General features: G+C 42.5%; 1 protein-coding gene across 1 annotated transcript in view; it reads left to right on the top strand.

The window, feature by feature from the left end:
* The window catches only part of cdh13 (cadherin 13, H-cadherin (heart)), a 353,836-nt gene that overhangs the window by 131,626 nt on the left and 208,160 nt on the right, over window positions 1–14,050 (top strand). The gene's annotated exons all lie outside the window — the stretch shown is intronic.

The following is a 14,050-nucleotide window of genomic DNA, read 5'->3' as shown; positions in this document are numbered from 1 at the left end:
GCCCGCTTTATGCTTTACCTCCCGTCTCCCTCCTTCCGCAGGTGATGGAACGGGTGAGAGAAACGAGATGTTCAATACTGCTTGTAGCACCTCTTTGAAGGTTCCCAGATTTGATGCAGTTAGCAGATGACGCCCCGTGGCCAGTACCGTTGAGGAGGGACCTCCTCTCGCAGGCCAGGGGTTCGATTTGGCACCCTCAACCGGAGTGGTGGTCCCTCCATGTGTGGGCGCTCAACGGTTACCCGCTGATCTCGCAGTGGGAGTGCTAAATACCATCACTCAGGCTAGAGCTCCGTCGACACGACGTCTGTATGCCTCGAAGTGGTCGGTGTTCTCCAGCTGGTGCACAGCTCGAGGATGTTCACCCCTTAGTTGTGAGGTGACGGAGGTTCTCTCCTTCCTACAGGAGCTGTTGGATAAGGGCAGAGCCCCATTCACGCTCAAAGTTTATGTAGCGGCCATCGCAGCGTTTTCTGAAACAGCGCTCGGTCAGTCAATAGGAAGGAATGATTTGGTCATCCGCTTCCTTAGAGGAGCTAGGAGGCTGAATCCTCCCAGACCTCCGTCAGTCCCTATGTGGGACCTCGCGGCGGTTTTGGAGGCCATGAAGGGTCCCCCTTTTGAGCCTATCCAATCGATTAGCCTTCAGCATCTGTCGTTCAAGACAGTATTCTTGTTGGCTCTCGCTTCAGTGAAGCGTGTGGGTGATCTGCACGCGCTCTCGGTGAGCCAGTCGTGCTTGGAGTTTGGGCCTAATGACTCAAAGGTCATACTCGAACCTAGGCACGGTTATGTGCCGAAATCCCTCAACACGCCGTTTCGGGCTCAGGTTATTGCCCTGTCTGCCCTGCCGGTGTCAGGAGAGGATAGAGACTCGAGTCTTCTTTGCCCTGTCAGGGTTTTAAGAGCTTATGTGTCTCGCTCTGCTGCCTTTCGACAGACTGAGCACCTGTTTGTCTCGTCCGGTGGACGTTCCAAGGGAATGGCTGTTTCGAGACAGACTCTATCCAGATGGATAGTTGACGCTATAGCGTTAGCTTACGCTTCCAGGGGCCTTCAGTGCCCGCTGGGCGTCAGAGCACACTCCACAAGGGGCGTCGCCTCGTCGTGGGCGTGATATACTGGGATCTCCTTTTAGGATATATGTATGGCGGTAGGTTGGGCCTCGCCGTCTACATTTATCAGGTTCTATAACCTGGAGGTTCCCGCTTTGCAAGCAAGGCTGCTGTCGGTATAGTCGAATCAGGGCCCTGAAGGGAACTCTGAGTTCGTGAGCGTTATGCGCTGCCGACTGTTATATGGGCAGTATTGCGTAAGACCCGCATTGCCACATTGGTCAAGCCTTGCCTCGGCTGTGTGATGTCATATTGCCGCATCTACGGATGCTGCTAGATATGGGACGGAGGGCTTCCCCTCTTCCTGTCCAAGACTCTCTGTGAGTTCCTCAGGTGACTGTGCACTGTAAATCCTGGGCGTTGCTTCAGGTTTATTGGTGTGTGATCCCTGCGCGCACGGCATTTTACATTGGGTTCCCGTAGCGTCTTAGCTAAGACGCAGTACGAGAGAGCTCTCGTAAGAGAACGTACTCGGTTACTAAACGTAACCTCGGTTCTCTCTAGAAGTGTGTTCTCTGCCTTGCATATGATTCACTCTGGTTCGCTTCGGCGATGAAATAAATCAGGTGAGTGAGCCTTTTCGAACCCCTTTTATAGGTTGGGCCACACCCGTTTCGGCGGGAAGTGGCAAGAAGGGCGCAAAGCGCCCTTATTGGTCTGATGTTGCATCAGCCTGCGCTCGATAGGCTGTGCAGTTGCCGCGGAACAAGCCAATGAGCGAACGAGCCGTCTCGCCTATGGCTGTGTACTGCTGCAAATGCGCTTTACAAAAATACAAAATTAAGGATAATATTTTGCTTCAGTATTTCGTGAAAAGAGACTTTTCCCGTAGCGTCTTAGCTAAGACGCAGTACTCGTTCGCTCTTCTAGAGAGAACCGAGGTTACGTTTAGTAACCGAGTACGTTCCTCGAGGGAACGAGACGCTGCGTCAAACAACGCTTTGGGGAACGCGTTTAGCGTGAGCGACTTTGAATATCATATCCAATCTGTCTTATAGAAGAGCTTGACGTCACGGGGGGGGCGACAGCGGGGGGACGACCAGAGGACTCAAGGTGTCGTTGATAGTCTCAACTATCCAACGACTAATAGTCTGCTTAGAAGCAGGAAAACCCCACTTGGGGGGACCGCAGCATACAAGCAATTGGTCCGTTTTTCTCCACAGGGCAGCTCTGTGGACGTATGCATCCAGCGCTCGTATATGAACACTTTGGTCATGCCAGGTGCAAAATCAAAATAGGTAGGGGCCACTGAGAGGGCCTGTAAATCTCCTACTCTCCTCAGAGAGGTAATGGCCAACAGAAAGGCGGTTTTAAGAGTGAGATGTCTGTCTGAGATATCTTGAATCGGTTTGAATGGAGATTTGCAAAGAGCCTCTAACACAACAACCAAGTCCCACTGGGGAATGCGGGACCGCACTTGAGGTCTCAGCCTCAGCGCACCACGTAGGAAACGTGTAACTAAGGGGTGTCTTCCCAAAGACTGGCCACCGAGAAGGTCGTGGTAGGCTGCAATAGCTGCCAGGTAAACCTTCAGCATGGAGTGGGTCAACCCTGCAGAGAGCCTGGCCAGTAGAAACTCCAGAACTGTAGCAACTGGGTCTAGCTGGCGGGCTCTGCACCATGAGGTAAAGAGTTTCCACCTCAGGGCGTACAGTTTCCTCGTTGAGGGAGCTTTGGATTGGAGGAGGGTCTCAACAACCTCGGTTGAGAGACCAGCTGCTAATAGTTGTGCCCCCTCAGGGGCCACACCCACAGCTTCCACAACTCTGGGCGAGGGTTAATTATCATGCCCTTAGCATGTGAGAGTTGGTCTGTCCTGATCGGTATCTCCCATGGAGAGCCGTCGAGGAGCAAGACCAGGTCTGCAAACCATACTCGGCCTGGCCAGAATGGGGCTACTAATAACAGAGGGACCCCATCCCGGCGTACTCTCGCCAGAACTCCCGAGAGCAGAGCAATAGGGGGAAAGGCGTACAGACGAAGACTCGGCTAGGTCTGTACCATAGCGTCCAGTCCCAGAAGAGCTGGATGAACTAGAGAGAACCAAAGGGGACATTGAGATGTCTCTTGAGTCGCAAAAAGGTCTACTTGAGCCCTGCCAAAAACTCTCCATATCTGCTTCACCACCTCGGGGTGAAGCCTCCATTCCCCGGGCCTCGGCCCCTGCCTCGACAGTATGTCTGCTCCCATATTTAGTTTCCCAGGAATATATACTGCTCTTAATGAGAGGAGTTTGTTCTTGGACCACACAAGGATCTGGTGCGCCAGCTTGTACAATGGGCGTGAACGCAGACCTCCCTGGTGGTTGATGTAAGAGACCACCGATGTGTTGGCTACTGCTGGGTGGCTACTCATGACTGCACCCCAGCCAGTGAGGGATGCGTCCGTCGCTAGTATTACATGGCGACAAGGAGCTCCCAGCACCGGGCCCCGATTCAAGAACCAAGGTTTCTTCCACATGTCTAAGGCACGGAGGCAGCGCCGCGTGACCTTGATAGTGCGAAGTGGATTGCCCCTCGGGGAAAATCCCTTGGTCTTGAGCCACCACTGTAGGGGTCTCATGTACAGCAGGCCAAGAGGTATTACGTTGGACGCAGCTGGCATTAGACCAAACAATCTTTGAAATTGTTTGACATTGAGTGGCTGGCCTTCTCTGACTCTCTCGACTGAGATGAGGATCGACTCGATACGAGCAGGGGACAATCGTGCCTGCATCGTGGTCGAATCCCATACTACGCCTAGATAGGTGGTTCTCTGAACCGGAGAAAGTACACTCTTCTTGGCGTTCAGTCTCAAACCCAGCTCCCCCATATGTGCGAGAACGACATCTCGATGCCGAGCCGCAACCTGCTCTGACTGAGCTAAAATCAACCAATCATCGATATAGTTGAGAATGCGGATGCCCTGCATGCGCAGGGGAACCAGAGCCGCGTCTACACATTTTGTGAATGTGCGGGGTGAGAGTGCAAGGCCGAAGGGAAGTACTCGATATTGTGCGGGGTGAGAGTGCAAGGCCGAAGGGAAGTACTCGATATTAGCAGGCTTCGCCCCCGAAAGCAAACCTCAGAAACTTCCTGTGTTGTGGAAGGATGGATATGTGGAAGTATGCATCTTTGAGATCTATTGTGACAAACCAGTCCTCGGACCTGATCTGAGCTACAACATGCTTGGTCGTGAGCATTTTGAACTTCAATCTCATAACTGAACGATCTAAGACCCTCAAGTCTATAATCGGACGCAACCCCCCATCCTTCTTTGGAACTATGAAATACCGGCTGTAGAACTCAGACTCCCTGTCTTGAGGAGGGACCACCTCGATGGCCTCCTTCTCTAATAGGGTTTTCACTTCCTGTTCCATAACCAGACCCTGTCTGGGGCCGACTATCGTCGGAATGACCCCGTTGAATCTCGGCGGTGCAGAGCCGAACTGAATACGGTAGCCTTTTTCTACTGTATGCAGGAACCATTGAGATACATTTGGCAGTAGTTTCCACGCTGCTAAATAATCTACTAAGGGAATCAGTCTCTCGAGACTGACCTCTGGTGTAAGAGGCCCCGAAGGGGCGGCGAGCATCTCCGCTCTGCTACGCACGCGGGCAGAAAATACTGAGAACATTGCTCGCTGGAGGCCGCTGCGCCATGGAACTCTGGCAGGGTTGGCAGACCGGCCCCCAGAGGGCGCTGAGGCAAGACGGGCACCGTGTAATGCGGTGTACGCCGCTCTACCCCAGTAGGGGCCGCCCTCTGCAGCCGTGACCAAAACGTGTCAGGACTTCTTAACCGAGGGCCTCACAGCCTGAAGTACGGCCCTCAGATCCGCCTTAGGCTGGGAAAACCCTTGTTCAGAGCAGACTATAGACTGAGAGGGCTGCTCCCGCCCAGCAGCCCCTCCAGTATATATAATTTCTCAGAGTGAGATAAATGTCATTATATTCCTCAGAATTTAATGCAAACAAACAATCAGACGAGTAAACACGGTCTGCCTTGTTGGTATAATATCTAACATCTCATAGTCAGATAGATACTGAATTTAATTCCTCAGAATTAATGCAGTTAACCAATCAGACAAGTAAAGACGGTCTGGTTTTGGTAAGATTTACATCAAAACTGAAAATTATGTAATACACGGAGATCGGGCAGATCTGGCGGGTGAGGTAGGAGATAGGGATGCGCCCATCTCCATACCCTCCAGCAGATCTTATCTGCGAACCCAGCGAGTGCAGGTGCCGCTTCGCCTCGGCGAAAGCGGGACCGACACCGCGAGGAACGCTGGCGAAGACTCCCCCTCGAGAGAGTCCTCCGGGATCGAAGCGTCCACACTGGCTTGTACCAGTGCAGGCAGTCGGCTCCCTCAAGAGCCTTGTTCCCAGGCAGACCGCGCACAGACTGTGTATTCCTACTCGTGATGGCCATACAATCTGAAACACGATCTGAATTCGCCTTTCAGATGTCTCGTCTTAGCTTTGCTCTTTGACTATTGCTTCCTCTTTGAGGAGCTAATAGAGACAAACAACAATAAATAAGACTGACAAGACAGAATGACATGCACACACAGAGCGCTTGCTGAAACACGCGAAGCTGAAGCCAGCTGCGCGGCTCGTGCCTTTATAGCTTCCTGGTTGCTTACGTCACCCTGCCCGTGACGTCACGCTCTTCTATAAGACAGATTGGATATGATATTCAGAGTCGCTCACGCTAAACGCGTTCCCCAAAGTGTTGTTTGACGCAGCTTGAGTTCCTTAAGAGGAACTCAGTGCACTACATGGAAAATGGGCTTTCAGCCCACCCGTGGAGCAGGAAGCTATGTTTGTGACTTCTAAAGCGAATATTAGATGAGCCCTTTAATGGTCTTGATCTGAGAATCCCAACATGAAGGGCTTGGGTTAGACAGAGGCTGCAGTTTTTCAATGGCTGACTGAAGGAGCCCACAGCTGGAGAAGAACCCAGCTACAGAGCGATGAAGCTTGATTGGCTAGCGCTATGAGATCAGATGCTGAATCAAACTGGTCGCTTCACCTCTGATCAGGAGGATGGACCACTGAAGTGTCATCCTAGTTGTTGCCTCCTGCTGAGCTAAATCTTGTGCTAGACCATTTACTTGACTGCAGATAAACATCCTCAAATTCTAACAAGCTGGTTAATTGTGATGAAACCATCAGCCGTTAAAAGAAGAGTGGATATTGTAACACTTGGAATCAATGATATCCACTGCATGGTTTTAAGGCTGCTGATGGCTCAGTGGTAGTATAATCCAAAGGCAGGGATCGGTGCAGGCACAGCTAGGTTCAGACACCATGTTGTCATTCAAGAATTGCTTGACATTTATTTTGCATACAAACAAATCAAAATCTTGAATTGACATGAAAATGACAAAAAATTGGAGTTTGTGTTTTTCGATGAAAACTGTCGACTCACATCTGCAGACAGGCTCAGATTTAAGGTAACTGTCAAATTGTCTAGACTGTAATTCAGGCCAAAGGTATGGGCAAAGGTTGTAGTGTATTCCAGCCTTTAGTCACCCAAAAGGATTGGAATTGTTTATATCAGACACGTTTTTTTTTTTTTTTTTTTTATGGGACAGTTTTAGTTATGCTTTTACATTTTCAGTTTCAGACAGTTTAGTTTACTTTAGACAATGTGTGTAGTTTTTCCATGGTTTTGTTCTGGAAGTATTTTTCACATTTATTTCCAAATTTGAATTTGTACATAAAGGCTTAAAAACCTAAAACAACATTACCAGCTCTGAAATGTATCAATGAATTGTGTAAATAATCAACCAACCAATAATCAACCTGATTTGAAGAGAAATATAAACCCCAAAAACTTGAAAATGAGAAAAGGACTAAGGACTTTTGTGTGCAAGACTTTTGAGACAGTAAACTATGCATCATGTTTACTGTAATGCCATAGAAAAAACAGTTTTAAGTTGCCCAGAGAGCCTTTCTGCAAACAGATTGTGAGGATCTTATTGTGAGGATCATTTTAATAATCTAAAGAACCTGTGTACATTATAAATACTCTTTTATGCAATGGAAAGATGCCATGGATATTAAAGTTTCTTCATGAAACCATAAATCAATAAAGAATATGTAAGAATTTGTAAGAATATTAGAAGAAATCATATTTACTTCTGGCTTATACAAGTGTAAACCATAGCTTAAAAACCTCAGAGCTCGCTGTAGGTTTTTTTTGAAAAGGTTGATAGTTATTGTTAAAAATCATTTACTCTGTTAAAAACATTAATGGGATTTTTACTACCAGAATTCTACTGTTGAACTCTGTTGAGGTTTCTCGCTATCAGTTATTGACACAGCTTTAATAAGTAAATTAAATGTTTTAGCATTTATTAGATCTGGGCTTTATTATTACGTAATGTGCATATCAGTGATAAAATGCTCACCTATGTAGCAGGTTCCCATGTGCACTGTAAAACCGAACAGTGAAATTAATCAAATGAAATTAGTTAATTGCACTCAAATAATAATGAAAGTTCATTGGACTTAATTTAAATAAGTACTGTAAACTCAAAATTTTGTTGAAGTAAGGTGAACTTAAAATGATTGCGTTTTCAAGTTCCCAGCATGCTTTGCATCAGAAAACAAGGAAAATAAATGTAGAAATTAAGTGTTATTTTGTGTGTTTTTACACAAGATTAACATAGAGGGACTTAAGTTAGTACTTAAATGTTGTGTTAAGTTAGAACTTACAAAGGTTTCTATTATGTTTTTTTTTTTAGTGTTACCATTGTGGTGAAGAGTAGAGCCTGTGGTTAGGTTGAGGATGGACAACAATAGACTAAATTTGAGTGTATTTCCCCATATGAGTTGAAAAATAGAGAAAAATTTGAGTGAAGTACTCTCTAATTATAAGTTAAGAAATATCAATATTTATAAGATAACTGAGATAATTTAAGGCAACTGGAAATTTAATTTCTAATTTAATGTAAACCTAAGAGTTCTGTGAACTTATTAGGATTTACAGTGTATGGTAACAGACACTTAAAAATTTTCGATGTAATCTGTTTCAACTATTTTTTTGAGTTAAGTGAACTTGTCGGGTTTTACAGTGTGTGTATATGAATTCCAACGGTGCTTACAACTCCCACAAGCTAATCCTTGTAGCATGATGCAATTTGAGCTCAAAAACACCCATTTTAAGACGAGAGGGGTTTGCTATTGACAGCCAACATCAAAGCGGTCCATAGCTATAGGCTCTCTAAAATACTCCTGTCCTCTACTGCAACAAACAGACAATACCATCAAACACTCAATGCGCTGCCTTTGAAACGCCTGACACTGTTTGCTTTGCTACTGGCACACTATAAAGAGCTTCTCCTTTTTATTGAAAGCAAAATAAAATGGTGTAATGGAAAGGGAAATGAGCAGATACATGGCGCTTGAGAAATTCACTGTGTCTTTGCTTGATTCGGTTTTCTGCAAAGAGCAATCCTTTGACTGTGGTTTGTTAAGCACAAATGGCCATTTTCCTGACCGTCTTCAATTATGCTGGTAAGCAGGGATGCTTGACAATGCGTTTGTGTGTAAATATGTGTGTTGGAGGCATTTGTCATCAAAATGGCCCTGAAAGCTTTTGTGCTGAGGAAGATAAAAGAACTAACGGCCGAGTTGAAAAGGTTAAGTGCTCGAAGAGAAAACCTCAGTGAATTTGATTTGTATTGATTTTGGTGGACACAGCTCTAACCAGTTACCATGCATGCACCTAACAAACAGAGCCGAGGAGAAAGCAAAACAGTTGCAGATGGAGAGGTGATCACTCATGTCATATGTGTCCTGTTTCAAAAATAGAGGGAACCACACAAAGAAACATAGTTGAAATTTGTCCTTATTTCAGCATTTAAATTTTAGTTAAAAAGTCCTTTTTAAATAACCGAATGGTGTAATGACAAAACAACCCTTCTGACAATACGTTGCATTCTTCTTGGAAGTTTTTACTTTGCATATTTGAAAATCATAATTACCACATGTGTGCTCAAATGATTTCTGGACAGTTTTGTAGTTCTCTCTAGTTTTTTGCCTCCCAAAGGCAAAGACAGGTTGCTTTTTAGCACTGATGCATAGTAATGAAGAGCAACGGATGCAAATAAGGTGTGTAATTGCCTTTTGATCATTCTTGGGCTGTCACATTGAATGATGGGAAATGTAGCTTGTTGACCAATATGCTATTTTACATGTACATGCTTAGTAGTCTGTGCATCTTTTAACATCTTTTATCTCAGTGGAAAATGTAGTTCCTTTATGCATTTTATAACGGATGCCAAATCCTCCCTCCATCCCCCTCCAGATCTCTAAAATATTGTAGTCTACTATATGAAGTAGTCTTGCTGGTATGACATGTTGTAATTCATCTGAAACTATTTAAAAAAATTTCCAGCTCTTCTAAATTTAAATGATGAATACAGCATATGCAAATTTTAAGCTTTTTTTTATTTAAATAACAGAGATGTTACGTCAACTACAAATGTATTTATTTATGCTTTTCAGAACTAATTCTGAAATACATGATGCAGTAAGTGACACAATGGCTGTGAATATATATATAGGAAAAATCTCTATAATTCACTTGTCAACAGATCAAAAATATAAATTTTTAACAAAACTGTTATGAAATACTGTGTCATGGTCATTTCAAAATATTTATGACCGAGGCAACAAAAAATGACACTCGTCTATGATATACACTCATTTTAACCAGCTGCCAGCATGTCTCAGTTTATTTTCCCAGATCCCACCTCTAACTGTCTGATCTAAGATGGATGGATCCTACACCAGCAATCACAGAATACAATTTGACAAAGGCCTTGTGGGATGTTTATAAACATGGGGCGAGAAGATGATCTAGATGAGGGAGGAGGACAAAAAGTGAGATTGAGATGAGCAAGAGAAGCAATTGTTGAAAGGTGGACATTTAGAAAATAAACCAACTACAAAACCCACACATGAACAAGTTGAAAGGCTAGGAAACAAGAGAGCTGAGAGTATAATTAGAGCACACATGTGTTCCTCTGAGATCTTCAGTTGTGCTGTTGATGATAACCACAACAGTGATAGGTGGGTAGTTTGACAGACAGACTGAACTCATTACAGCCGAGGTGGAAGAGCAGATCTCAGCACACAACAGCGGCACACACTGCCCTGCACTGCTACCGTCCCTGGAGCACGGAGAGAGACATGAACACGAGAGCTCATTAATACCGTTAGTCTAGCTGAGCCCACATCACATTCAAAGTGTGAGAGATTGACTCTGACTGTAAAACTGACAGACGCTGTGGAGAGTTACTGCTGTTGATGATTAAGGGAAAGACAGAAAGAAAATAATCCAGAATGATCTTTCTGTTTCCCCCTGGTAATTCTGTGACTTTCGGTCACATACATGACCTTTAGAAGAGGGATGTGTGTTTGTGTATGACTACACCACATGGTCCTCAATATGTCTCAAGCCTCTTTTATATGACTCTTCAATGCATCTTTGGAAAACTCCTGGTCGAACCAGGTGCCAGTTGCATAAACTTGTCTGCAATTTTAATACTGGGTCTTAACATACTTTATTAGACCAGGGCCATCGCTAGGAATTCTGGGTCCTGTGCACTGAATTTGCTATGGTGACCCATCATTGGCCCCTGTTACTCTGTTCCACTATTACTCATGTACGGTGCCCCTGTATTAGACTAATCTATTTTTTTATATAACTGACTCAAAAATTGTATTACAGGCTTAGAAGGAAAAAATAATAATAATGTAAGACTAGTTGAAGCATTTCATGGAATTTTCAAACTGGGGTTCAGGGATATTTTCATTCATTCATTCATTCATTCATTTGCAAATACTTTTTTCATCATTTTTTTTTTTTTACTAATTGTTCATATTTCCTTCCTTGGAGTGTATGTGTTTAAGAATAGTTTGAATTTGTGTTGCATCTTTTTGGCAACTTTCTCCTCATTTGACCTTTAGCTCACTCACTGAGATTTTTAAAGCACTGATTAAATGGAAATATTATTAATTGAAAATGTTTTCCTCCAGTTTTTCCTTAATACAAGGAAATATTTGCATATCATTTTCACTAATTTCTTTAGATTCAGTAGTATTTTTTAATTTTGCATGTATTTTAATTTAACTTCTTGTCATCGTCATACTGTCCTTACTAATAACCTCACACAATATTGCATGGGATTTATTTATTTCCTTATTTTGCACTCAATCATTTGTCTTTCTCTAAATACTTAAAAATACTAGCAGGGGCATTGGTATTTGGTACGTTCACTTTTAAAGAACTGTCATTTGTTTGACTCTGAAGATTACACAACTGAAAACATATTATTATTTTGCCTGTATTTCATTTTAGAACTTTTAAATCGGATTCAGTTATCATGTAATCATGTATTCAGTAATCTGTTATCATGGCACTACAGTGCACTGTAGATTCAGCATTGCAGATTTAATGTAATGATTATTCTTTAAATTGCCTGAATTAACTTAAATGTGCTAATTGGCTGTAATCTCCCACCACAGATACATTTTTGAGTATTTCCTTCAGAAAATGCATAATGCATAATTTCCTGCCATACCGCCTGCTTCCTGGAAAGAGTCTCCCCCACATGAACCTACACATGGTTTGCTGTCTGTATTTGGTCTGCAAGTGCACATGTGAAACTTGAAGTAATGACCTTATTCCTACTTCTGTGGGTGTCCAGATCGCATACAACATAAAAAAAATCATGCATAAAAAGTGATTTTGCTTGAAAGGCATTAAGATACCCTCCTCTGCATCGCTGAATGATCCCTTTTGATGGAAACAGGTGCTTCTGCAGGCAATAAAATGACTGTTGATTCGATTACCTGCAGTTTCATCCACTGTGTTCATGGAGGTTATCGATAGGGCGTCACATTACTGATTCTGCCTCAATTCAATTAGCTTAAAAGATATGTGAAACGCTCTGTGGTCATACCGTGCTAATGCTGTTAGCATCACCACAGTCCTCGCTTGAGGTTACTTTGTAGGGTATGGTGGTGAATGTTTAAGTAAGAGAACAAGACAATACCTTCATCTTGCCCGAGTAATATGTAATGTTCTTTTTTTTTAATCCGGACAACCAGTGTGGCTCACAAAAGGAGTTTTAAAGAGAAAAAGCAACTTAATAAAGCTCATGCACAGGTGTGAGATATTTATAAGTTTTTACACTTTTGTCTTACTGCGGTGTGCAACGTATTTCAAGGCTGCTAAGCAATTAAGCTAATTGGTTACAGAGGCATTCATTATTGACGTGTCATGCTAAACGCCTCTGTTTTTGGAGCTGCCGCTGCCACATTAGTCGTTTTGAACAGAAATGCTATTTCTGAGCGAATGCAAAATAATGTCATTGGCACTGTTCCAGCTCACTTACTGAAATGAAATCTTCATTGAATGCATTTAAATGGCATATTTAGCCGGTTACAGTTCTCACTTAAGCTATTATGGATGTAATCGAATTTTCAAAAAAAAACATTGAAGGTTCAAAGGCTGAATCTGTGAAGGGTTTTAATGTGTGTGCCTTTGCTTGTATACATGTGTAGCCCTTGTAAGGCTGTCAGAATGTCACCCGGTTCAGATCCTGCTATGCTTTTTATACCGCAATATATCTTCTGTAAAATTGATACATAATTGGAATGATTTCTTTCTGACATCCAGTTTAGACACTGTGATTGTAGGAGCATTTTTATACCAATGCATTAATATAGTTACTACAGTAATGTATAATTTAATAGCCACCACTGCTATTCATATCAGCTATTTTTAAAGTCACGTTTTTGGCTTGTTATTTTACTCATTACCATTTAAAAGTGTGGGATCAGTTAAGTTTTTTTTTTTATTTTTTTTTTTACAAATTTTGTTCTTTTGAACTTTCTATTTATTAGTAAAATACTGAAAATATATATTACAGTTTCCTAAAAAATATTAAGCAGCATAGCTGTTTACAAGATTGCTAATAAGAAATGTTAATCAGCATATTAAAATGATTTCTGAAAGATCATGTAACACTAAAGACTGATGACTGCTGAAAAAGTTTTGTACACTGCATTTAAAAATATAGTTGGATAGGAAATATTTATTTTAAATTGTAATTATATTTCACAATGGAAGGATATTTTTTATTTTATTTTTTATTGTTTTGACTAAATTTGCTATATATATATATATATATATATATATATATATATATATATATATATATATATATATATATATATATATATATATACATACTATTTTTTTGTTTATTATGGCTATTAAAAAACACAATGGGCAAAATATTCTCAATGGACATAATGTGCACAGGCATATATTTGCAGGAATAATAACTCTATACCATATCTTAACAACTTGAAGATGCCCGATTCACATCTGTTCCCCCCAGGTCACCTTGAGTTACAAGAACATAACTTAGAGTGTCAAAGAGAATGGTAAACGGGCAGTAAAAGAAGAGTTATGGATGAGGAAAAGAGGGATGGGGAAGGGAAATGAGAGGAGAAATATGTCACAGAGGACGAAAAGAGTGAAAGTGAGGTATGGGGCGTTGAGATAAGATGGAAATGGACAGAATCAGAGGGGATAAGCTGGCCCGGAGTAGCTATATCTTCCTCAGTCAGACCTGATGGTTGAAGATGAAAGTGGGGTCGATATTATTGAGGGTTAAAGTTCTCTATTTAATGTTAATATCCATTGATGAATGGGCTATATTTTTTAACCTGCTTTTAGTTCATGGATGAATAAGCTTCGTCAGGCATAGTCACCTTTTCAGGGACATTTTCTGCGGCCATTTTTCATCAAAGATAAGATGTATCACCTCAAAAGTGTCCTTTCTTGACAGTTTTTACATTGGAAGTCATACTAGGTGACTTGTGAATGAATGCTGTCATCCTAACCACGCTAACTATGGTTAA

The sequence above is a fragment of the Carassius carassius genome, chromosome 13 (genome assembly GCF_963082965.1).
Source record: "Carassius carassius chromosome 13, fCarCar2.1, whole genome shotgun sequence".
Lineage (NCBI taxonomy): Eukaryota > Metazoa > Chordata > Actinopteri > Cypriniformes > Cyprinidae > Carassius > Carassius carassius.
Note: the sequence above shows the minus strand (reverse complement) of the source record. Positions and strands in the feature narration are given on the sequence as shown.